This window comes from Castor canadensis, chromosome 3, assembly GCF_047511655.1.
Source record: "Castor canadensis chromosome 3, mCasCan1.hap1v2, whole genome shotgun sequence".
Lineage (NCBI taxonomy): Eukaryota > Metazoa > Chordata > Mammalia > Rodentia > Castoridae > Castor > Castor canadensis.
The window spans coordinates 18,731,772-18,759,419 of record NC_133388.1 but is presented as its reverse complement, the minus strand read 5'-3'; the positions used below and the strand labels follow the sequence as shown (position 1 = coordinate 18,759,419).

At 39.8% G+C, this 27,648-nt stretch overlaps 1 protein-coding gene and 1 long non-coding RNA gene across 6 annotated transcripts in view; one reads left to right on the top strand and one right to left on the bottom strand.

Annotated features, from left to right (window-relative positions):
- The window catches only part of Efcab11 (EF-hand calcium binding domain 11), a 147,027-nt gene that overhangs the window by 9,614 nt on the left and 109,765 nt on the right, over window positions 1-27,648 (bottom strand). The gene's annotated exons all lie outside the window — the stretch shown is intronic.
- On the top strand, window positions 91-27,613 carry LOC141421505 (uncharacterized). Its single transcript, XR_012446062.1, has 3 exons — window positions 91-291; window positions 19,067-19,228; window positions 19,343-27,613. It is a non-coding gene; the product is annotated as an uncharacterized lncRNA (long non-coding RNA).

Sequence of the window (27,648 nt, the reverse complement as noted above, 5' to 3'; positions counted from 1 at the left end):
AGTGATGCAACCTTGTTTTGCAGTTGGATTCTCTGAAAAAGAAATTGCAACATAAGAGCACAGATCAGATAGCTTTAAGGATAAGGAACAAAGGTCAATATGGACATCTTTGTTCTGATTCCTGAACTTCTGGGTTACTAGATCTCCCAGATTTCCCCCATGCCCACTATAGGCCTCTGCTGAATCTGGCAGGGAGAGTGTGGTCCAGTGGAAACTGCCTGGGAGAGAGCTCCTGCCCCAGCCAGGATACAGCCAAACTTTGAAGTCATAGGCAAGGCCTTGTGACCTTGGGTAAGTCTCCTGGCTGCTCCAGCAACTCCCTTGTCAAGTTGAGGACTAGATGATTTCTAAGATTTGATATAGCTCTAAATTTTGATGCCCCTAAGCTAGGTCTTAATTATATATCTAGTGTCTTTGGATACAGTAAATTAAAAATGCAGACCAATTCAATGTTAGCCATTTTTAACCTTTTTAAAACAATAGTTTGAGTTTTTGAATATGTGGACAGTTATAAGGAACTATAAACATATGTAAATGCAAATAGAAAGAAAAAGAAGCCTATCTTCAGCAATGTGAAATATGAAAAGAGATAAAGCCATTTCTATTTCAAATAATCACTTTAGCTGAGATATCCAGTATCATCTTGAACTTGATTATGAGATAAAAGAAATGGGACAGAGATGGCGATCATTTAATCTCTTAAGAACAGCTATTCTGAAGAGCTTTTCACTCTGTGCTCAACAGATTTCTAGCAGGTTATGATCTAGCTAGAAAGAAAGCATAATGATGAGGAAAATTATGTTTTCAATAACACCACGCTTTTACAGTACAAGTCCATCCACAAAGGAGGCAATAAAATGAACTCTGACCACTTGAACAGATGGCGTAATGGCTCTGTGCTCAGATGCGGCCTCTCTGAAAGCAACAAGTTCATATTCTTGACTGGAGGTTTTCAAATGAGCTGAACTTTCAAATGTAATGCAGGAAAGATTGCATACCTCCACACAAGAAAGCTGAGTGATAGTGAGTTCAGAGGCTCAGAGAGATGGGCTAAAAGAAAACAGCTTAATGAGCTTCATTTTGCTAATGCAACAAATAAGAGTTGAAGTTGAAATGTGAACTATAAACATCAAGCCATTTGTAAATGCCCTGCTAATAACACTGTTCGCCACTGTTTGGTAGAAAGCTTGCTTTTTAAAAAGCATGCTGCCTCACAGTCAGAAAACACCGATTGTCAAATAATGCTTATTTTCTCTGATGTGTATAATGTTTTTGAGTAGAATATGTTTTAATAAGGTGTGATAGAAGAATTGTAGAGTTCTTTGTCTGAGTACTCCTTTTAAAGGAAAACTGATGCATAGAAAAATAAATCTGCCAAAAGATTCAGAAATTTTTTTTAAATGTTAAAACAAAATACAAGACCTCAGTAGTTAAAACAGTGTATTATGTCTTGGGAATCAATGAATAAAAATAGTGTCTAGAAATATGTATATGGGAATTCAGCAAAGACCAAGTAAAGTATTTCAAGACAGTGGTAGGAGCAGAGGCTGGGATAACGGGCTACCCATTTTGGGATGAGGAGTTTCACCCCATGGAAGAGTCTGCTATGTGTTCAACAAGACTTTACTTTCCTCCCTTCCCAGGAATGCAGTTGGACTACATTTTCCAGCCTCCCTTATGACTACAGTAACTGGGAGTTCTGGCAATGGAATGTTAATAATATAATAATATGGAAATAAAGACTATCCATGGCACTATCTAATTAAGAGCATAACATTTCAAGAGGGCATAGGACAATGTAGTCACCCTAGGGACTCTGACATGGTCAAATTCTGAAAGATACTCTCGTGGGGAGAGCAAAGACTAACCAGAAATGCAAGTGACTTACTCCATGTAGCTGGGTTACAGAAAAGTTACTTTAAAACCTGTGAAGTCAGGTTTTGTTTCAATAAATGAGAATGCAGAGACACTTACAAAAATTAAGATTTTTAACAGTTTGTACTTTAGTTTTAAATAATCCATTTGGGAGAATAGATTTTACATCTAGCCCATTTCTCATTGATGTATATAACTCAGCCAATAGAAAATTTGGCTTTGGTTCAGCATAATTATAATAAATTATTTATGTTTCATTTATAACATGCTCTTGGCATTTAAAACTTCTAGGCCTGTAGACAACAACAAACAACATAAAAAGTGAATAGTATTTCATAATGAAACAATTCCCTCGAATTATCAGAAGCGCTCTATTAATGAAGTCTACCTATAATCAAAGGTCACACCAAATGGGCTGACCATAAGCTTTTAACAAGAGGGTTTTAGTCTAAAGAGACGAAGGTTCAGAGGGCATTACAAGCATTTAGAAAATTATTACATGTGCAGGGAATGTGGACACGGCCAAATCAATCACATCCCAAGATACAACCAAGGAACTCCAAGCAAAAGTGCAGAGGAGACATTTGAAGACTGAAACCTGGACACACTTCTTCTTTTAGAAGCTAGAAGACAGGTCGTGTTTTCTATCTGGCAATAATTCTCAAAGCTAGTATAGAGACAGGGAAAGACAAGGGAATGGACCCAGGGGCAGCTTCACAGATTGCAATATGGCACCCTCACACCCTGTCCAGACAGACCTCTCCCATGCAGCCCAGCACTCAGCCTTCATCTGAAGGAGGGTGACATGAGCTCAAGCTGGTGCAGCATGTGCCTCAGTGGGTGGGGAGGAGCTGAATCCTCAGAGGTTTCAGGCCAAGAACAAACAAGTGGCTCATGAGGGGTTTCAATAATGTGTAAATCACTAAAGGGCAGTAGAGATATTGGGGGGTTCTTCTTAGCCACGGGGAGAAACTGCTCTTGCACAAATTGCCACACTAATACCGATTTCAAGGATTCAAATTACTGGCCCAGTCCAGCCTGACATTTTCTGCCCATTATCTAGTTTCTCCTGCCTCCAGGCAGGGTCACATCATTGATTATGGAGCATTTCAGCCACTAAAAAAGATCCCGCTCATCATTAAAGACATTAAGTGTTGATCTCTGCTGGCTAAGTGACTTAAAAGGTTCGTGCCCTTCTAGTAACAACTCAAAGAGGCTATTTCAGGATATTTATTAAACAAATTAGGTATTTACATTATGCTCAAGCACAGAAGCACAGTTGAGTGCATAAGTATGAGAAGACAAAAATCAAGAGAATTTGTGTGGAGGGAAACCCTGCTTGCTCAGTTTCCTAGAAGTGGGGGTGGAGGGACCTCCAGATGTCTCTACCCCCACCTCCACTGATGGTGTCCTAATCGCCACCTGCCTAAACATTCACCCCGTCACCAGACCATTTCCTTTCAGAGTACATTGGTTTACTTCTTGGTAAGCAGCAACTAAAGAAAGACTGGATAAAAAAAATTTAGGAAATGTCTTTCAAAGCCTAAAGGTTAAAATTGAATTTCCCACAATTTAAGTTTTTAGTGCCATAATAATGATGGACCTGAGTTACAAAGTATTTTCCTTAGCCATGGTATACTAGGGTAAAAGCACCTATTGGATGGTCCATGAAGGCCAGCCCATCCAGGGTTCCTCCTCATCTGCCTATTAAAATTGTAAGGGGCAGAGGCCACAGACCTCTTTCACTGTGCTGTTCTCAGTACTTGGGCCAATTTCAGACTCTCCGTGGTGTTTAATAAATACGTGCTGAACATCTACACGTGGGAGTGGATTTTGGAGATAAGAGAAAAGAATTATAGCTCATCATCTCATGATCTTAGACCAATTCGAAGGATCATTTTGGCACTTCTCCTTCTGATCAATACAACATTTGAATGCTGCTATTTTAACATTTCTCCTATTGTTATAGTCTTTATAATTTCTATTTTAATGGCTATCTACTTTTTTATTAAGTAGTATTATAGCAATTTAGCTATTGAATTTTTGACTGCCCCAATGTGTGACTGAACATGTTCATTAGTAATGCTTTTTCTTAAAAATGGATTCCTGAGTTCATTTAGTCATTCATCAAAGAGGAGTCCACTGTGGACCTGATACTATAGGTTCTAAAGATGGAGAGATGAACAGAAAAGGCACAGAAGGAATTAAATCATTCTACAAGTGCAGTAGAATTACCAGTGTGCTAGGTGCCCTGAAGGAGCAATAGAAGGTGCCAAGAGAGGGTGGGATAAAGGAACTTGGACTGGGTAGAAGATCAGAGAAGTGGTCTCTGAGGAGGCAGGACTGAGCTTAGATCTGGAAGATAAGCAGGGAGCTAATGAGGAAGGTACAGGTGTCTCAAGCTTTCCAGACAGAGGGGACAACATGTGCAAGGGCCTTGTGGCAAGACAGCAAGGTATATTCATGGAACTAAAAGAAGGCACATGTGGCCAGAGCACAGACCAAGGGTAAACATGGAGCCAGTGAGGTTGGACAGTGAGTGCAATGAAACTATGCAGGACTGGTAGCCGGCTTATGGATCTGGGTATATACAAAGAGAAACAGGAAAACCATCAGAGTACTTCAAGATGGGAGGTTAGTTGCTTAGGTATGAATTTTGAAAGATCATCCTTGCTGTGGTAGGCAGAATAATGCCCCTCTCAAGATATCCATGTTTTCATCCCAGAAGCTGTGAATAAGTTGCATTACATAGGAAAAGGGAATTAGGGCTGTAACAGAATATAAATTGCTATCCTTAAAAATGATTATCTTAGATTATCTGGGTGGGTCCAATTTAATCTTAAGGGCCTTTAAAAGCAGGAGAGTAAAACAGAAGTGTCAGAGTCTGAGAGAGATGTGAAGATGCTAAACTGCTAGCTTTTCAGATGGAGGAAGGTGCCACAAGCAAAGGAATGCAGGTGGCTTCCAGAAGCTAGAAAAAGTAAAGCAATATATTCTCTCCTAAAGCCTTCCAAGGGAATGAAGCTCCGTGATGAGATCCAGTTTGGACTTTTGACTCCTAGAACAGTAAAATGATGTGTAGAGGAGGCTGTGCCTTGCCCTGAGTTACTCCATTTTGGGTGCCAATGTCAGGGTAGAATGGCTCAGCACCTGTTTTACAGGTAAACAATTGCTAAATGTAGGTAGTAACCAGATATACCCCAAACTTCTCAGAATTGTAAAAACACACGGCAGGACAAGGCTGAAAAACAACTACCAGATGTGGACACAATGATCTTGTTAGACTATCAGACTCTCCCACAGACACACAGAACAAGGAGAGGCACTTCAGTCACAGCATGGCACACTGACTTGTCATTTTGTCATGGCCTCTGCCCAGGAGATCACAAGGCAACGAACTCCTTACTGTCACCAGACTCAGTGTGATCCTCCCTGCTGTCTACACTGCCCACTTGGGTGCTGTCCTGACCCCTCACTTCTACATCTCTTCAGTTGGTTCATTAACCTAGGGTCTGACCAGCTGTATTGCCGCTGTAATGCCTATAAACTCTTTGTCCTTTTCCAACTTTCTGTAACTGATTTGTAATTGTGTGAAGGGTGATGTGTGACTGAGTATTACAGGTACAAGTAATTAAAATAGGAACGGGATGATGAATTTGGGATTGCTGTGAACAAAACTCCAGGTGAAACCCAGAGTACTCAGTGAAGTAAGGCCAACAAAACTGATGTGGCTACACAAGCTTGATGGTTTATGCTATTGGCATAGCTTGCTCATGACAGATAGCAAGTTTGTGTTGTTTTGAGCCACTGAGTCTGTGGCAATTTGTTATAACTGCCACAGCAAGCTAATACAAGGGTAAGGGGGAATCATGAATTTTGTTTGGACATTTTGCTTTATAAATTCTTGACATAAAGTATATGGACATTTGGAAGTATTTATAGTCACTCTCCTAACAAGTTATATGATCTTTAAAAAATTATTTTACCTTCCATGACCTCAGTTTTATCAAAAATAAAAAGAAAATACATTTAAGGTTGGTTCTAGTTCTAAATCTCAGAGTTTATAAGCTTGGAAAGGAACAAATATGCTTTTCACTTAGATTCCTGTTAGTACTTGGCAAACACTGGGGAAAAAGTGATATTAAAGGAGAGGGTGAAAGGATTCCATTTTTAAAAAGTACTCAAAATATAATCTGGGAATACCTTAATAAGGAATGTGTTGAATTTATATAGAGAAAGCTTCAAAATTCCATTGAGACATTTTAAAGGATATTTGAAAATGTGGAGGGATGGGCCATATGTGGATTTCTGGATGGGAAGATGAACACTGTATAAGATGCCAAATTCTTCCCAATTAATTTATAGGCTGAATGCAATTTTCATCAAACCCCAAAAGGAGCTTTTGGAACTTCACAAAAAAATGATTCTACTGTTCATCTGGAAAATAAACAAGCAAGAAGAGCTCAGAACAATTTGAAAACAAGAAATACCAGGTTTTAGAATCTATTATAAGAACTGGTGTGTGTGGAGTGTCTCTGGAGACTGAGGGGATAGAACAGCAGTAAAGGTCCCCTCATATACAAAAGAGTTCAAGACACTACACAGCAAGACCATGTCATAGGAGAAAGAAACTCATTATGGCATATGGTAATGAAGGCGCTTTATGTATTTATAAAGAAGGAATATTTACCAAATGATTGTGGAAAAACTGGTGAGCTACTTAGAAACAAAGATATTTAGGTTATCACCTTATATATGGATACACTAAGCTAAATTACAGATATATTTAGGTGCTAAACACTCTTACAATTAAAAACCAAAAGATGGAAGTAGGTATTAATGTAGTCTCAAGATGAACTTTTTAGTATAAAAGTAATGGAAGAAATTGTGAAGGAAAAGTTCACAGACCTGAGGAGATGAAAACTTAGAATTTCTGTACATCAGAAGTTATTGTAAAAATAAAAGAGAAACAACAAACTGGAAAAACAGTTGTAATAAAAATAGGAACAAGAGGAATGACACGAAGAAGACAGTTTACAGAAAAGGGTACAGAAAGAGCTGGCAAGCACGTGACCATGTTCAGTCTTACTAGTGATCAGTAAACTAGAACACAAAAATGAATGCTATTTCCTCCCAGATTCGTGAAGATTTGAAAAACAAATAATGTGAAGTCATTGGCGAGAACACAGTGAGGAGCATATGTGCTTGGGAAGTGTGATTTGTTAAGTAGGCAACAGGGCGAGAAGACTCGGGAGCCATACAGATGTAGAGGAAGCTCGTATTCTGCAATATGGGATCTCAACCTTCAGGAACTTCCACAGAAATGACTTTAAAAAGCAGACAAATAATGTTTATTGTGGGGTTATTTATAAAGCAAACATGACAAAATGATTGAAATGTGGGATATGAAACTCTCACTTATTTTAACAACAGAAAACTTGGAAACAGAAAAGAATAAATACCAAAATATTAACAATGACTATCTTTGGCTTAGTAGGAATATGGTTGGTCTTTGTTTTCTTCTTCAGACCTTTCCCTATTTCCAGAATGTTCCATAAGAAGTATTTCACTCCTCGCATACACACACGCCCCAAACGCCCAAACCCTCAGCACACACAACCACCTCCGTCCTATTTTGTCATCTTCCTAGCGCCCGCAGTTGATAGCCAAGAGAAAATTCACTTTGGATAAAATCATCTTGAGAGTGTTGGCCAACAAAAGAGACACATTTAGCACTTTGAGGGCTTACACAATATGCGTTTATGAGAAAGGAATGGGAGAAAAGCTGTTATGGGCAGAACTTTTACAGGAATGAGTGAGTTCAACTGCGGAGAAGGAATGTGTCCAGGACCAGGTCCATGTGCATTCCTTGCCGGCAGTTTCCTTCGGTGACTGCATGGTCTGACTATTTGACTCACTTGACACTCTTTGGTAATAAATATAGGCCCATATGGAAGTTTTACTGAAAATAGCTTCTGGGCAAAGAAACAAAAGCCAGCCCTGTTTTTTAGAACCTTGAGTTAAACTATAGGTATAAAACAACCGTGAACTTGAACTTGTATTTGGTGCTACAGTCTCTGAAGTGTTGTGCAGAACAAACATCCAGAGACAAGGTTTCCTCACATTCTTGCCCCATTGCTTTTCTGCTCCCACCCTTACAACCCCTATTAAGGGAGGTGTGTTGAGGGCTTTAGAGCTGCTGCCTGCCAGTCCCACCTGGTCTGGTACACTGCCAGAAAGGCTACTGCTGACCTTCCTGCCGTTTCTAAATTCTAACTCCTCTCCAGAACAATGGCACCGAGTCGTTTTCTCCTTCAAGGGACTTTAAAAATCACTCAACCTACTCTTTTCATTTTACAGATAAAGAAACTGAGGCTCAGAAGCATAGAGCAACTTTCCTAACTAGGACAGGAAATCTGGTCTCTTGGTTCAGAGCGCAGTCCTAGGCCCAGCTAAAAATAATTTTGGCTTTTATAAGATGCTGTTGGTCCCATTCTATATAGAAAGAAAACCACGCTGTAGAACACTGCCATCTCAGAACTGAGCACGGTACTGCAAGCAGTGCTAGAAGTAAGACCTGAGGACTCCCCATTGCCAGCTTCTGGGTCATCTTCAGATAATGTGGGTTGTGGGATAAACTCTGGGACTGGTATCGTTTTGCTGAGTAGTCAGCCCAAAGCTTTTCCAGCCATGAGTGAGACAGGAAGACCTGGGCCTGGAGCATAGCAAATCTCATATCACGTGTCATCTACAGTATCCCACAGAACATCCCAACCACTAAGGGGCTGGGAAAAGAAAGCACAGAAGTATTTCAAAGTACTAGTGCTTCAACAATTACGTAGTAAGAATACATCCGAAAACCTTCCATTAAAGTTCTTAATTGTGTTTTTCCCTCACAAACGCTGGCTTGTGCTCAAGAAAAGAGCCTAGCAAAACTTGAGTTTCACAGAAGCACTGGCATCATAATTACAGGAATTTCACTATGAAACTCTTTTTTAATTAATACTACACAGACAGCTGTAAATTTCAGTTTTGAGCAATGGAGAGGAAATAGATTATTAGAAGAGGGTGAATTCTCTCAGAACATCCAAAAAGATTAGAGTTTTGAGTGATTTGGAGGTTTAATTGGAAAAACAGTATGAAATGGAAAGGAGAATGAGGAGATTAGAGATGGTGTTAAGCTTTAGGATCATTTTTTTTCTTTTTTGGCAGTACTGGGGTTTGAACTCAGGGCCTTGTGCTTGCTAGGCAGGTGCTCTGCCTCTTTGAACCACACCTCCAGCCTGTGTTGAGCTCTAGGAAAAATACAATGAGCACTGGGGACTCCTCAAAAAGGAACTCTTTAAAATTTCAGAGCAAAAGATGAACATTGTGTGAGCCAAAATGGAAAGTAACCAAAATAGAGAAATGTTCTACTTCTTGTGATATATTTAATTCACCCTTAGGATGCTTTGTGGGCCCTTGTAACTATTTGAATGTTTAAAAGATTGAGAGGGAGCTTTGTAAAGTAACACATACTTCTGGATTTTTAATTTCTGAAAACTGAACAAAACAAAATCCTTGGAATAAAAAGCCAATATATACTCTTAATGCAGATATAGATAGCACTGGCATGTTTCCTAAGAGAAAAGTCAAAGATACTCTTTATCTTACATTTTATTTAATAAATTATTAGGTATTGCCATTGTGATAAGGCAGGAAAAACAAATAAGAAAAACTGATAGGAAAAAAAAATCACTAATTACTGGGGACATGATTATATACCTAGAAAATTCAAAGGAAGCTACACAAAATGTTACAAATAAAAGAACAGGAGCTGGTTGACTCAGCTCACAGAGGGTCTTTGCTCAATTTCGCTCTGCTGCCACTGGGTGTAGCATCAAGTACCTGCGGCTCCTCCCCAAAGACTAACTCAGGCTCATCTTGGAAGAAGCAAATCATTGCTGCATATGGAAACTAGTTTGTAGCGTCAGAAAGCACTTTGTGGTTGCATGTGGAGGGGGCTGGGGTAAGAAGGTGGGAGCAACTACAAAGGTACAAAGAAATGCCTGGTCATGGATACCACCATGGTTGGGACATGGTCTGTCTCCCAACTGTTCATGTACTGGAAGCTTAACTCCAACTGATACTGGTATTGAGATGTAGAACCTTTGGAATGAGGCCTAGGGGGAGACAATTACATAAGGAGTGCCCACACTCAGAAGGGATTAACGCCCATCTTCAGGGAGTAGGCTAGGTCTCATGTGACTGGGTTAGTTCTGGAGAGAGGAAGTTGCTAGAAAATGAGCTTAGCCCTTCTGCATGTGGCTAGTTCTCTTTATGTTTCTCCACCAGGTTGTGATACAGCCAAGAGCTCTCACCAGATGCCAGCACTTTGCACCTACCAGAATCATGAGCCAAACAAACCTCTTTTCTTTATAAATTAACGAGTGTCAGCTATTCTGTTATAGCAACACAAGATGGACTAAGTCAGACATCTTCAATATTTTGGCTTTTGTGATATGTCATGGGTATTTCCAAGGCAAAACTTGTCACCTTGCATTTTCAAATATGTGCAGTTTGTTGCATGTTAATTATGTATTGCAATGAAGATGTTAAAATGCTTTAATTAGAAAATCATTTATACATCTTTTACATTTCTGTCATTGAATGAAATACATGGGAAGACCCTGGAGGTATAAACTTCCCCATAGTAGAATGCAAAGCTACACATAAAACATCATCATAACCACCCCAAAACCCTACAATTTCACATGGCTCAGGAGTGGCAGAGGCCACAGAGACAGCCAACAGTTGTTCATAGCAAAGTCAGGAATTACAGGTCTAAGTGTAGAGCTGTTGAAGTACATTTATTAATTTTTTTCAAAAGGAATAGCAAGTTTTTGTTTTCTAAAGTTTTATTAAAGTCTTTCTGTAGTTTTCTCTACAGTATCTGGGAAAAGCTGGCACTGAAGAGACAAAGAAACTTATAGAAATTCAAAGGCCCAGCATGGTGGCTCATACCTGTAATCCCATCTACTCTGGAGACAGTGATCAAGAGATTGTGGCTCAAGGGCATCCCAGGCAAAAAGACAGTCAGACCCACCTCAATAAATAAACCAGGTATGCTGGATCATGCCTGTGGGCATGGCTCAAGAGGTAGAGCACTTGCCTAGCAAGCATAAGGCCCTGAGTTCAAACCCTACTACTGTTGAAAAAAAAATTCAAAGGCTCAATTTCCCAGCAAAGTATTCACTATGTGCCTCTTCCCACTGTTCTACATTCCTGTTGTTCCTGTCACCATTCTGCTGCTTTTCCACCCTTGGGACATGGCCTTTCTCAGGTTCTGTGCTTTCTCCCTGAGCTACTACCCCGATCCTGTGCAGTCTCACTCTCTCCTCTGTCATGGAGACAGACGACAGCGGGCATTTTCCTCACGAGTGTGGTGAGGAGACTCCCCACTCTGCCTTCATCATCCATCATCATGGAGAGTAGCAGGTCTCTCATGAACTCTGACGATCTCTACTTCCAGCCTTATTTCCAACATCACTTTCTTATTTCAAAATCCAGCCTCTTCTTTGCTAGGTCTTTATTTCTGTGCACCACTGTAGGCACTAGGAGTGCAACAATGAATGACATGTGTGCGATGGTTAATTTTCTGTATCAGCTTGGCTAGACTGTGGTCAGCCTAGTTGTTCGGTAGTGTACCAAACAACTAGCTATTGCAGTAAGGGTAATTTTTGGGTGTGATTAACACTGAAACTACTAGGGCAAAGAGCAGATAACCCTCCAAAATGTGGGTGGGCCTCATTCAATCAGTTGAAGGACTTAAGAGCAAAGACTGGCCTGGAAAAGGAGAACCAAGTCTGCTTTGAGACTGCAATGTGGACTCCTGCTGATTCTCCAGGCTGCACAATTACTTCCTGAGAGGCAATCTCTCTCCCTAGGTATACTGTATTGTTTCAGTACCTCTAGAAAATGCTACCACCATACAACTTCTGTATTTAGGGAAGGCAGATGCAAATCCAGAAAAAAAATAATTAAACCCAACTTGGAGGTACCCCACTAGCCCTTCTGCCATCAACAACGAAAACACTCTCTTAAAACATGGCTTTCACAGATTGGACAACGAACAGCAAGGCCTGTGATCCCTGAAAAGAAAATCGAATAAAGTGAGCCCCCTGACTGGGTACCCAGAGGCTGTATCAGGGCTGAGGTGCAGGGAAGGGAAATTTGAGCAGAGGATGGTGGTCTCACTGAGCTGGGAAGACAGAGGTCAGAATTTGGGACACAGAGTTCCCAACATATGTCACATAAATATATAGAAATATATTTTTACAAAATAATACTTAAATTCAGTATAAAACAGTTTAGGTATAAACTAAAATCTATAACAAACATAGAACCTATACATCAGCATCCCCATGCTGTATTTGACATGCAAATTAAGTGGTCCCAAATCGAGCTAACAGAGTTGGACAACTCAAGTAGTTTAACTTCACGACCACTGTGCTTCCATCACTGTTTACACTGACTCCACTGTCTGGACACTGGTGATTCCAGGACCACAGGAGAAGGACACACACTCTGCCCTGGCCTCCAGGCCAGACGATTCTGAACCGTCAGCAATGTGCTCTCGAAATGAGCAAAACTAGGAAACAAGAGTGTGCAGTTTAAAGCTTATGTATGTATTATTAAGTCTCAAAGGTAACTCAGCAATGATTTACAGCATAAGCCAACAAAAGCCATTTCCCTTTTTTCCTCCTTGCAGGAATATTGTATCATTGATTAATAAGAATTGTAGAGACCTAGTGATAATGAAAAGGTAGAGCTTTAGTCATTTTTATAATTGTTTAAACATTCTCTTCAGAGAAATACCCAGCAAATTTTCACCACCTGGGTTGGCTTGTTACCCCATCCCTGCCTTGGTACACCACTGGCTGGGAAAGGCTGAGGGTCTGGGATTTCTGGGCAGAGTACTGGGGAGACAGCTGTGTAGAGACAGAGCTCCAGAACTCTGCCTTGGTTTCACTTGAGTCTCCTATGGACAGGCAGGTGAGAATCCAAAGACTTGGAAAAAGAACTCATAGGCACCACTTAAACAAGCATGGTGCCTCACAAAGGGCTTGCAATATTGATGTGCTGATCAGTGAGAGTGGAGAGACCAGGTTGAGCACCTCGCTTATTAAACAGACAACAGAAAGTCCACAGCCCCCACAATAGGGCTGAATCAGTCACAGAGTAAAGGCTACTCTAGAATCATCCTAAGAAACCTTGAAAATACCAAGCAGATTTGCAAGTAAATGTAGGAGCTGAAAGAAGGAATCTCAATACTCATTAAAAGAAGACATCAAAATCCTGATACTCAATGTCTTAACCTTTTGTAATTATGGTGAGCAGAATTTCTAGGAATGACCCCCAAGATTACATGCCCTGATCTTCAGACCATACAAGGTGATGAACTATCCTTCTTGTGATTGTTGTATCAGCCAGGCGGGCCAACTCTAATTGCACGAGCACAGAACTTTCTCCAGCTGGTAGTAAAGAGACTCAAAACACAGGAAGCTGGGGAGGACTGCATGAAAGGAACGCAGGCATCCACAAGGACCAGAGAGCAGATCCTGGCTGACAGCCAGTGAGAATATGAGGACCTCAAAGGAAGTGGATTCTACCACCAACCTGAATGAGCTTGAAAGCACATTTTTCACATGAACTTCCAAGTAAGAGCCAACCCACCAAACAGCCTGACTTTGATCTCCTGAGATCTTATGCAGAAATAAGCCCTCCAGACTTCTGACCTTCAGAACTATAAAATATAATTCTGGTGTTGGTTTAAGTTGTTAAATGTGGTAATTTGTCTTACAACAATAGAAAACTAAAATGAGAAAACTCAGTATCCAGTGAAAAAGACAGTACTAAACATGTGAAGAAGCAGGAAATTGTGCCCTGTAAGCAAGAGAAAAACCGGACGGTAGAGAACCAGAAAGAGTAAAGATGACAGAATCAGTACATGAGGTCTTTCAGTTATAAGTATGCTCCAAGATTTAAAGAAAAGCATGAAAATAAAAGAGAAGAGGAAGACATAAAGAAGGACCCACTGGAACTTCTAGAGATGGAAAGTATAGTAACTGAAGTGAACAGTTCATGTGATGGAATCAGCATCACACCAGACATTGCAGAAGAAAACTTTTGTGATTGTAAAGACAGAAATAGAAACTTTCCAAGTGGAATTTGAGACAAAGGACTGATAGGAAAATGGACAGAACTCAGTGACTGGTGAGGCAAAATCAAGTGGTCTAACTTATGGTAATTGAAGATGGAGGAAGAAGGACAAATACCTGAAGGAATAATGGGCCAAATTTGAAGAAAATTAAATTCATGCAGACCCAAGAAGGTCAACAGGTCAAAACAGGATAAATGCCAGAAAAATCTACAGTTTGATCAAATAGCTAAAAACAAGCAGTAAAAACAAAATTTTAAAGAAGCCCCCCAAAAGGGACACAGATGTTCAGAGAAAAATATATATACACACATGCATAAATATAAATTATTAATTATTTCTTATCATGAACAATAGGAACTAGTCAGAATCACAACTTTAAGGTGCTGAAAGAAAATATCCTTCAAAAACAAAAGTAAAATAAAACTATTTTCAGACAAATTAATAGAGAAATTTATCTACAGCAACATGAATTTTAAGGAATTCTTTAGGTTTTTGGAAAACAGTATGAAATGAAAAACTGGACCTATATCAAAGAAAGAAAAGAGTCAGGAAACAAGTAGGAAGAGAGGAAAAAAGAAAGCAAATGCCAAATAGGAGAAAAGGAGCATCAAGGTGAAGATGGTAGACTTGAACCCAAGCACACCAATAATTACATTAAACATAAAGATGCTACACACCAATGAAATCCAAGCTGTTAGAAGGGATAAAAAAGCAGACCCAACCAGATACTAACCTCAGGAGGCCCACGTTAAATAAAAGACAAAGAAAGGTTAATAATGAAAGAAAAAAATCACAACTGAGGAAGGATGGCTGTATCCACATCACTGAAGAACCAGGAATACAGTCAGGCAGGAAGAGGTATTTCAAAAGTGTTACAGGGTCAGTTAATCAAGAAGACATAACAATCCTAATAAATACATACATAATAACAGAATTTAAAAACACGAAGCAAAAAACTGAGCTGGTTAGAAGGAGAAGCAGACAAATCCATTATTGTTGGTTATTATTTTAATACTCTTCTGCTAGTAAATGGTGGAAAATAGAGACAGAAAATTAGTAATAATATGTAAATAATGCCACCAGCCAGCCTGACATTATCCACTCAAGAGCTCCTGGAACACTCACCAGGATAGACACTGGGACATTAAAAAAAGAAGAAATCATACTAAATTTAAAAGGATTAAAATGAAATAATAGAATTGTTAGTAACCAATAACTAAAAAACATGGAGAATTTCCAAATATAAGGAAACTGAACAATACATTCTTAGCCCAGAGGTCAAAGAAGAAACAAAAGAATTCAAAATATTTTGAATCGAATGACAATGAAAGCACAACTTATCAGATCTGTGGCATGTGTAAAAGTACTGATTAGATGGGGATACAGGCTGGATCTGGGATGTGCTTCCTAAATTCATGTGTCGCAAGTGTGTTCCCCAGTGCAGCAATGTTCAAAGGCAGGAATTTGGGGAGTGACAGAACCATAAGGGTTAACTGGATTAATCCACTGGTGATTCATAATTGAACGGAGTCTTGGGGTGGTAGAAATCGTAGGAAGCTAGGAGGTGGCCTTGTTGGAGGAAGGAGGGCAGTGGGAGTGTGCCTTGGAAAGGTCTACCTTGCCCCCTGCCCCTTCCTCACTCACTCTCTGCTTCCCAGCCACCATGAGGTGAACAGCCTACTCCACATGCTCCCCACCATGAGGTTCTACCTCACCACAGCCTGGAAACGATGGACTGAAACCTCTGAAAACCGCGATCCAAGAGCTTTCCTCCTCTAAGCTGGTTTTCTCAGGTATTTTGTCACTGTGCCAGAAAGCTGACTAACATGGATGGAAATAGTGTTGAATACTTACATTTGAAAAGAAGAAATGAAGAAATATGAAAACAAGATTAAAATCAGTGGTTAAAATGCCACCCTAAGAAAATAGAAACTGAGTTTACTTTAGCAAGTAAACTAAAATAAGTACAGAGATAATAAACACAGCAGAAAATCAATGAATAGAAAATGGAAAAACAGTAGAGAAAATAAGTGAAACAAAATGAAAGTTCTTTTAAAGATCAATAAAATTGATAAATTTCTAGGTAGACTGATGGGGGAAGCTCACAAATTTGTACCATGATTAAAAGTAAAATAGATCTTAGACTCAACAAAATATCCTGAGGGAATATTATAATAATTTATGCTAATAATTTTTGAACTTAGATGAAAAGGAAATATTATTTTCCTTTTTTTTTCTTGAAAAATGAGAGACAGAAGACAGAAGTGGAGTGTGACTTAAATAGGGAAAATGTCAACATTTGTTAAGTTTGATTAGAAGATATCTAGGTGTTTGTTATATTTTGTATATACTTACAATGCTTCATAACTAAAATTATAAATTGAGGGAAAATTATTTCCCAGGATTATTCAATCAACACGTTTATTGGTCATCTTCTACTTGAGAAGTGTTGGTGTGGGATCCTGGGAATACAGAAGCCAGTAACAGATAAGTCTCTGTCCTAAAGTGCGGTTTGGTGAGGTAGAAAAATAAGTAAACAAATAAGCAAGATACTATACATTGGTATAACTAGGTAGTAAAAGCAATGAATCCATGAACACACACTCACTAAGAGAAAGGGCTCAGGTTTGCACTAGAGGTGAGGGGCATATGTGACTGAGACAGGAACAGTAAAAAGCAGTCACAACATGCTAGGGGTACTGAGACCTAAGAGGGAACCCCAGGCTAGGGAGAGCAAGAGAGACTAGAACAGAGAAGAGGAAAATGGTTAGAGAGACCAGGTGGAAGGGGTTAGATTTTATTTTAAGGGCAACAGGATGTCATTGGAGGTTTTAAGCAGATGAGATGTTTTTAAGGTTGTGAGTCACTGTATACAAAGTGGACTATAAGAAGGGAAGACTGGGAGCCAGGAAGCTGAGAGAGAAAAGTAGGTGGGTGCAGAGGAAGAGAAGGGGATGATTTGAGACTTGCCATGTATGACTCGAGCCTGTCATTTCTTCTGTAACATGCCACTATCACCACTATCAACAGTAAGGGCAGTGGCCACACAGCTCTGAGAGTTACTTGTTTCAGGCACTTGGTCACAATCCACCAAGGGACAGTTTGATTAATCATGATGTCACTGCATGACACAGATTACTAACATTCCATTTTGCATTTGCAAGCAGCTTGGCATGACATTTGGGGCATGGCATACGACGGAACCACTCTCAGACCACCTGGGATTGCTCTTGGTACCATCTATTATGTCAGGCGGGATCCAGCCATGAAATCAGAAATCACGTTAGTTATCTTAAAGGAGAGAATTGCAAATAAGAAATGTGTTAGACATATGTCAGAGGGCTAAAAAGGCAAAAAAAAAAAAAAAAAGGTACCAACTAATAATACATCCATAGGGCTGAAGAAACAAGGGGAAGAGTCTGAGGTTCTGAGGACCTATGAGACTGCAGGAGGGTCCTAAGAAGCTGGAACCCAGACCTCTGGTGAGGGGGCTGGGAGATGAAGGTGGACTCTTCAGTGGAGTACAGTGTGCAGAGTATAATGTCCAGCTGCACCCTCACAGAACGGCAAGAAGACAGGAAGGAGCAGGGCCTGGCCATCTTGAGGGAGTGGGTCAGGTCTGTATGACTGGACCAGTTCTCATGAGAACGGGTTGTGAGGAAGTGAGGCTACATGCTTGGCCTCTTTAGAACATGCTACTACCTAAAGCTCTCACACGTTCCCACCATGTGATGTCATTCTGCCATGTTATGACACAGCACGAGGCCCTTGATGGATGTGGCTGCCCCAAGCTTGAACTTTTAGGCTCCAAACCATAAGCCAAAATAAACCTCTTTTCCTTAGATAGCATCCAGTTTCAGGTATTTTGATATAGCAACACAAAAGGGAGTAAGACAGCTACTTAATAGCTACTTGCATAACATTGTAACAGGTTTTTTCATTCAGTTTGAGATGTACATTTATAATCTCCAGTATGTAAGCAGTGTTTTACTTTTTCAAATGATTTTTAAAGGCTTATTTACAATCATAGTAAATGTGTGCATTAATGAGCTTATAATACTATATTAAATTTCTTCTTTTTTTTTTTTGCCAATTTTCTCAAGTGACTTCTATAAACACAGAGACTTATTGATTGAAGTTGTTTCAGGCTTAACTATTATTTTCTTGTTTGAAATAAAGTAACTGACAGCATATCTTATAGGAGATACTTTTAAGATAACTCTTCAGAGTGACATGTTTTAAAGAAAAGCCTTGCTTTAAGTCCATAAAGCAATGCTCCTTAAATTCTTTATGGAAAAGGACTGTTTTTTTTTTATATAAATTTCCAGTTCATTGTAAACTGGTACTTTGTAAAAATTAATAAAAGTAAATTACCAGGAAAAAAACAAAGTAAAAAAGACATTATAAGCTCTGAATTTTCTGGGCATGGTAATACATGCCTATAATCCCAGCTATACATTCAGGAGGCAGAGATTATAGGATGGTGGTGTGAAGCTGGGGGCATGGCTCAAGTAATAGAGTGCATGCCTAGCAAGTGTCAGGCCCTGAGTTCAAACCCCAGTACTGCCAAAAAACAAAACGAAAACTCCTCTGATTTTGTATTATTAATTCATCAAACAGAAAACTGTATTGCAGTAAGTATTTCCAGGGCAAACACTATAGAGGAAAAAGATAAAAGGTATAATATTGTACTTGCTATTTGTCCATTGACAGAATGCACATAGATAATTAATACACAGGCTCATTATTTTAGTCTTCATTATTACACTTTGCACTCTTTTTCACTTTGAGGGGAAAATAACCCCTGTATTAAATGTATATACACATACTTTGAATGAACAGTGCATATAAACATTTAAAGGTTTTATTGTGACAAATTGACTTATTTCCTATTTGGCAGTTTATCTAATCTAGGTGAAATTACTGGTAAGGCTACTTGCTGGGGAGAATGAGGTTCTAAACCATTTCTATGCTTTATTTCAATAATAGTAATACTAAAGAAATAGCCTCAGAGGCTGGAATGGAAGAAGAGACTGTGGAACAATTTCAGTGAGCCCAGCTTTAAAAATTTTCTCTGCAGCAAGTCCTACTTTATTTTCCAAGTCCCTCAATATGCCAATAGAAGTCAGTTCCAGCCACACACCCTTTAAGGTACAGCTAAATTTAAATTATCTTTTGGTGAAAAAGCTGGACTCTGAATCCATGAACTTTGTAGATTTTCTTTTGATGGAAAATAAAATTTGAAATGTTTTCTCAAATTTTCAGGTGGTTTGGAGTGGCTCCTCACAGATGTGCACCACATACACCACTGATAATTGGCAGGTTTTGGAACACATGTCACAACTGGGAGAACTGCTTTTTGTCCTTTGATCTTATCTGTCCTTGAAAAGTATGCCATATTTCCTCCTTGCATAGAAGAATAAACAGCATTAAAAATACTGAAGCTATCAGAAGAACGGGCAAGAATGGGCAATGCTGCTCGTCCAGTCATACCTTCAACAAGTGGGGCCCCCAAACTGCATTCTTATGTTTCAGAAACATTACGAGTTCTTGTGCAGCTCAAACATCCCAAACACTTTGCCTCTTGATTATCTTCAGACTTCAGCATGTGACAACAGCTGTTTACAATCTGATTCCATGGGATCACACAACACAAGAGAATAATCTAGAACTGAACCCACAGCCTTCACCTGATTCATGATTTTCAGCCCAACACTAATCCCACTGTTTCTTTCCACTAACATTTCGTTTCCTAGCAGGACTTTCTCATGAGACACAGGATGACATCGGGCACATACTGCTTAATCAGGGTGGCTGTTCTAGTGTTTTCTGCATCATCGGAATGGTCCCCTCCACTACATTTAACCCCAAGTCAGACGTGCTGACAGTGTGATCCTTCACAGTCTCCCACAGTTCAGACTTAGTTATGTTGTGAATGACAAAGCTGAAAAAAAAAATGGCAAAGCTGAAGAAGACTCTTCATATCACCATCGTGCTCAGATTGCACAGGAACAAGAGTGAAATTATCATGCTAGCTTTAATTGCTCCCTGAGTTAGCTTTCCCTTTCATTGGCTAGTCCTGAGTACCGCAGGATGGTGGCTCTGGAAAGGAACACTTCTATTCCTTCTTGCTGATTCTCCCAAAATTTCCAAGCAAACAGCACAGTCTTTCACTAATGTGAAACTGTATGGATTTCAGTCTTGGCAAGCTGACATGCTACTTATATGAAGAAACCTGTAAAACCCTAATGTTTATGTATGAAATATTGAACATCTGCTTCAATCAGCTTTTTAATACAATATTCTTTCTTTCAAAAATTTCTTGTGGTTTTCAACTTAATTTTTGTAAGTAAACAGCCCTTATGTTTTGATGGTTTCATTGCTTCATAGACTGTACTTCGCCACAAATGACTGCCCACTGTTTTTAGCACATCAACATCCATTACAGCTACAAACTGAACTTTATGTTATGTTAAGTATTATAGTTCTGAGGAAAGCAGTATCAAATCCTTGGGTCTTAATTTCCCCAGGATCACTTCCACCATCGCCATTTGGTTTATAGTCCTGTCACACTCAAAACAGTATATTTTAGCCCAAAACACATCCCCAAAAAAACCCCACCAGTGTTTTGTCTCCAGTAAATTGAGGGTGAAGATAAAAAAATATAAATTTCTTTTTCTTAATTAGCTAATAATATTAAACTATAAAAGGAACAAATGTGATTAAAAGTTAAAATTTGTAAAAATAAGTTATATATACAAATGCTTATGCTTTTATAAGTTTTATACACTTCTAGGGTACAGCTGATAAATCAATCGTAAAATACAGGCTATAAAACGTGGGTCCTATGATGCATGACTATTTATCACACAACGGGTGCCACCTATGATTTACCACTCAAGCTCATCAATACTGAAGTATGTACACCCTGTTTAATGAGGTGAGTCTACCCTTGCGAACCTGGTCATGACACCAACGTCAACTTACTATAAAAGTTTTTAATACTCCCAATTTTTATACCTGACTTGTCACACACCAGTAACAAATAGTTCATGGCCCAGAACCAACCTGCAGAACATACTTTGAGTAGCACTGACATGAAGTGTTATGGATCTAGAACCAAGGGTATTTGCTGATGGACTGCATTAGAGACGTGGGGGTTGTATCAGTCAGATCTCCATTACTGTAATAAAATACTTGAGATAATTAACTTAAGAAGAGGCAAGATCTATTATTGTTCATGCTTTCAGTCTTTCAGTCCATGATTGGGCCCACTGCTTTTGGGTCTGTGGTGAGGTGGCACATCATGGTGGAACGCACAATGGAGAGTGAAGCTGTTCACCTCATAAATGGAATGTGAAGAGGAGAAAGCAAGACACTGTGTCTCACAATTCCTTTCGAGGGCACGCCTCTAATGACTTTAAAACCTCCCATTAGGCCCCATCTCTTAAAGTTTCCACCACTTCCCAACAGTGCCACTCTGGGCCTTTGGCTGTGTCGGCAAGGATTCCAAATCCAAACTATAGCAGGGGTGAATAACAGAGAGGTTTCAAGGAAGATCCTTGGACAATTTTTTAGCTTGAGTGAAGAGGTAGATGGTGATGCTGTTTACTGAATTAGTAGGGAGAAATACATTTGGGTAAGCTAAATTTGGGATGCTTCGCATCACTCAAGTGAAGGTGGTAAGTATGGGTGAGTCTGGAGCTTAGGGAGTGATCTGGTCTGAAGGTATAACTGGAAATCACCAGTGTCCAGATGTTATTAAGAGCATGCATTACATGTATAATGTAAAAACTAACAAAAATTGAGAAGTTTTAAAGTGTTTGAAATGATGCTTGGTTCATATGCAATCTCTCTCAAACACAGACATATTTTGTTAAAGTTGTCCTTTAAAATGAAGTGACATTTAAAAAATTAAATGTAATGTATTCTTAGTTTATTCATTCATTTTTGGGTGAACTCAGGACCTCACACTTGCTAGACAGGTGCTCTACCACTTGAGCCACACCCCCAGCCCATACAATTCTTTATTGCAAGTTTTGAGGAGAAGAGAGGGCATGTAGAAACAGGGGGAAGGGAGGAGATATGGGAAATCTAAAACTGAGTAAGGGGTGGTAGTGAATCTCTAGCCATATTTTTGTTTGGCTAGTGCAGTGTCTTTAAATTTAAGTGTATGTGCTTTTAGGCAACTTGTGAGCTCTTCCATTTGCCACAACCCTTAGCAGTTCTTATGGCCTCACATGCAGCCTAAGTCACACACTTGTGTTTAGGTAGGCAATGCTTTTTTTTTTTTTTGGCAGCACTGGGGTTTGAACTCAAGAGCCTCACATTTGTTAGGCAGGGTGATCTTACTGCTTGAGCCACTCTACCAGTCCAGCAGAGTGGGATTTTTTATTTTGGGGCAGGGGAAGTGTCATTATATAGCCCAGGCTGGCCTTGAACTCCTCCTGCCTCAAGTTCCTCAGTGCTGGGATTACGGATGAGCACCACCACACTTGGCTCTAGGCAATGACTTTTAGATCCCTAAATGCATTCAATTCCCGCTCTGGGCCAGGCACTAAATTAGATTCTTCCTCTTACTGTCTTGGGCACACAGGTAATATCAGAATATTGAGATGAATAACAGACTTTTCCTCCTAAAATCTGTATATGTCTCACCTATCTCCCTTTTAGCCATATCCAATTTTTTTGGACATTGATAAAAACTGAAATAGTTATAGTATCACTTTTTAAGTTCCTACTTCTGTTGTAAAGAAAAATGTGAAGTACACAAATCAGTAGGCAGTAGGATTTTGACTTTTAATTTTGACAATTCTTTCTTCTCTTGGTCTGATAAGACTTTTCTCTGCATAAGTACAGAGTAGCACAGAAACGTATCATGATAAAGATTGTTACTAAAGTGACTGAGGCTGGGGACAGATGGAATCAGAACAACCTGCTTCCTGGAAACTGAGCAAAGTAGGTACTTTTGACTAAGTCTGAAGATTAGGAAAAGAAATCTTAGCAGTAATAAAGTAACGAGTAATTTTAGCTTCTCTTTTGGCAGGCATCTTTATGCACATCAAATAATATCTCCTCTAAAATTATATTAAGCAGCTATGAACATAATTATTTGTTGGAGGGAAGATGGATGGATAAACAATGGACTTATGGTAAAGGTGGTACCTCTTTATCTCAATGAAAGAGGGCTTTAAATAGTTCTCTTCTGAAGTTTTTTTGAAGTGGGCTTTAAGATCTGATATGGCTGGGGTCTGGTACTGGGGTTCTGAGAACGGAACATGGAGCTAAGAGTGTCTTCATTAGGAGATATGGAAGGGGAAAGGCCATAATGTTTAATCCAATACTTCTAGGGGAAAAATTTTGAAACTGTTCTATTTTCAATAGTCATGGAACACACACTGCCTTTTAAGATCTGCTTCTTAGAACAGCAGACATCATTTATTCTAGGAGAACATGGTGTGGCGTAATTATTATTTTTTTCTTTTCTAGATTCTCTGCCAAGAACTATGGAGCAAAATGAGATGACAGTGTGGGGAAGACAGCTGCTATGTAATCTCTTTATTGTATTTCTAATAAGGTAGCTACATCATTTCTGTTGCTAACATATAGCCATATTAGTTCTGAAATGAGCTCTTGTTGTGTTTCCCCACCACCACCACCCAGTGGACTCCGGTTGCAGTAAGTAATGCATTATTTATAACAGGAAAAGTGTATCCTACAAAAAAAAAGTTTGCTTCTTCTTGCTTAAACTTTTAAAGACTCTGGAGTTTACTGCTTGAAATGGAAACTAGCAGCTGGATTTGCATACATAATTTGATATTGATTGAGCACCTTCTATAGGCAAGGCACTGAGAGTTTAATGACTAAGAAGAAAAGCAGCCTAAGACAGAACTCTGGGGAAGACAACACTTAAAGGAAGGAGACTTGGAAGCTGGTCAGGAAAGCAGGAGGGACAGGAATGTCAAGGGCAAAGACCATGTTCAGAAAGAAGTCTCAACAACACCAGGTACTACAGAGAAGGGTTGAAGTACTCATTGGTTTCAGCAGCAAAGAGGTCATTGCCACACCAGGGCAGAGCAGTGTCTGCAGAGTTACTTGAGCAGAAACAAGATCACAGTGAATTGGAAGGGATTTGGATAAAAGTAGAGAAGTGACTGCAGCTTAGATGCTGAGCTTTAGACAGAGAAGATAATGACTCAGTTAAGTCCAGAGGAAGGAGAAAGGGGAAGAACACAAGGCTCTGTTGGGAGGATTTGCCTGAGCCTGAGGGTCAGGGAGACAGCACCCTTCCCATGGAGACAGGCTGAAAACTTCCATCACCTTCATCAACACATAAAACAGGGCATCAGTAGCATGCAGTAAACCTGTAGAGGAAAGAGACATCTGTGTTTTGATGACTTTGATTTTCTTAGAGAAACAGAGAGCAAGGTCATTTGCTGGGAGTAACAGGGAAGATGGTTGGGCAGGAATCTAAGAACATTGGCAAAGGTTTGAAAGAGTGTCTGAGGACAAAGCTGACTGAGAGAACACAGAGGTCCAGCTATAATGACATGTTTTACACTGCCTTTATTGCAGGCACTTGGAAACCCAAGTGCAAAGCAGGAAGATGGAGATGGTACCAATCTAAGGTTGAGCTGATGGCAGTGACCTATGGCTAGGAAGGTGAGGACACTGCTAAAGGATGATGGACCATGGTCTCCAGACTAGAAAGGAAAAGAAGGGGGGCATCATAGAGGTTGACCTTCTTAGAAAACAGATGGGTAAGGGACTGGAGGTCTTGGTGAAATTGAAGTTAAAGATCAAGTGTTATAGGATCTACATTAGACCTAGGACAGAGGGGACAGTGCTCAGACCCTGTCTTTTTGAGGGCTCCACTCTGGTCTTTTGGTTGTACCCTTCTCCACAGAGCAGGAAGTCTACAGGACCAGTGGGTGTACACCTAGAGCCTGTACTCTTCCCCTCTTAGAAACATTCCTTGTATCTGGGACCTTAGAATTTCTTCCCAAGCAGCCCCGTGCCCACTTTAAGTGATCGTGCAGGCCTCTTCCTGAGAGCCAAAGGCACTGTTTGAAGGGGATGTGATCAAGCTAGGGTGTGAAGCTGGGAGTTCACACAGCAAGTGTGAGGCTCTTCACCATAAGGATCAGGCTGGGGGACCAGAGCCCAGTGCTCCCCCATTCCTTGGAGGTCCACATGGAGCATTCTCTGCCTTTTAGCTCACCATAAATGACTTTTTGGGGGGTTGGAAGATAAATAATTTTATTTAATAGTCTACCTTGATTTATAACTTTTAAATATATAAACATATCATATGAGAGCTTCAATTTATACTCTTGTGCTGGGCCTTGAAAATGTTAGGCGCGTGCCAGAATCGGTGTCAGCTGGCTGAGAGGTTGGAGTAGGGATTATTGGATTTATAGTCAACATGGCAGAGCAAACACTTCCTAAAAATTCTCAGCCCTCTGCAACATCTATCAAAGGTAAAATATGTATTTTTTTAAAAAGCACATAATCCTTGTTCTATTTATTCTCTATTTACATATCCATCCAATCCCTTTTCTGTCTTGCTCTGTGCCCTTCTGGACCACATTTCTAGCAGGTAGGTGTGGTCAACAGAAGGCACAAGCAAGAGATGGGAGGGCAGGGAAGAAAAGATGATATATGTTTCTTCCCTGCTCCCTCCAGCCCCAGGCTCTCCTTCTGACAGTGACTACAAGTTCTTCCAAACCCAGCTTCTCCTAGGAGGCCCTCCTCCATTGCATCAGCTCTCCCTAGACTCCAGTAATGATGTTCCCCTTCCTTTCAGGACTAAGAGTAGTAAGTAACAGCTTCATGCTGTCCTTAGTTTCTGGATTCCTTGAATGACCTTTTTGTGGGTGTGTGTGTGTAATTCTTTACTCCTATCCATACTATAAATATTTTTATTTAAAAATCTTCTGAATTTAGGTGTCTGAATAATATTCTATTTACTGCTGGGGCCCTTATAGAATTGTTTCTGAAAACAAGGAAGAAAAGTCTCTGTGAACAGAAAAGGATTAGTGATGACTATGATTCTGTAGCAATGGTACAGCTAATAGAGAAGATGGCTAAAGTAACAGAGATGAAGGTCACTAGAAGTGAGAAAGTTCCAGAACTGAAAATCTACAGTACTGGGTGGCTTTGATAATGGCAGGACTTTGAGTTTTGAGGGAGGGAATATTGGTGACCAGGAGGCTGGAGGATAGCAGGTGGGTATAGAAGACCAATCAGAGATAGTACAATGATCAAAAGATTAGGGTCTAAAGTAGGGTGGGAGATGATGGTCTTCCAATAGCACTGTCCTTGTGGACAGGGTTCTCTCAAAAGACCAAATGGGAAAAGCACTTAGGGAAGAGCCAAATTTCAGTTAAAGCTAGAAGGCAGTTGCAATGCTTTACCACCACCCAGGTCTAGATGTAGGGAAGGATTCTAGGTGTTCTCAGAAAGTCTGAGAGAGAATAGTGGAGGCTGAGGCAAAGCAAAAAAGGGGACTGAGATGGCCAGAGAGAATGGAGGGGCTTCTGTTCTTAACAGAGATGGCAGGGCTGTGAGCTTGGTGGGATTTGCTACCAGGAGGATGAGGGTCTTTCTGTTAAGCCTATCATGGTCTCCGTATTTCCAGGAGAATCCACTGTATGTGTTAAGAAATGGAACCCAGGTCCCTTTAAGATTATAGTGGGAAAAATAAGAGATACAAGATATTAAGGGAAACAAGATGGCTTAGAAAGCAGCTCAAATGGCCTGGCTCAAGACAAACAGCAACAAAGTCAGGTCTGACCTCAAGATTAGATCCACTAAACATTACCTACAGCTTCCCTCCTTAACTACATTGTAGTCTAAGTTCATCACAGGAATATTAAAATTGATCAGTGTTAGAAATCCAGAAAGATAATGATCTAAAATTAAAGCATGTGTCTGAAACAAACACCAAAGCCTTAAATACAATAAATATTTACTAGAGGGTGTAAAATTGGAATCCGGAAGTATTTAATGACTAATCTTATACCAAAGCTACTTGAAGCTATTTTACAATTTCAGGGAAGAAACTGTTTTATACTTTGCATAATAACCTCAGAGAAATAGATTTTTGAAACTAGTTCACTGTTCACCAAAAGCAACTGTCTCCCTTGTGTCTGCCTCATCATTTCTCTTGATGCCCAGCATGGGGTGTTCAAGTCTTAGGAGGCATTCCTTTCAATAATGACCATTAAGGAGCAGATATCAAACAAGGGGGGACTGGCATCTGTTTGCTGTGAATGTGGGCTGGTAATTATGTGAGACAAATACAATGTATTCAAGAAAGCAGCGCCCATTCATATGCCTTTTTCAAAAATGGAAAAAGCACTACATTTAATTTGTGGTTCTCTGCATTTTAAATGGGCAACTCAATGAAGCAATAAATGTGTTCATAATGAATAGATTTTTCTACATAGGGAACTCTTAATGTCAGTGGCATAACTGGAGATTTAACCTGGTGATCATAAAAGTAAACAACAGAAACATACAAGGATAATTTGAATTGGCCAGAAACTGAGGTTTTGGTTTTTAAAAAA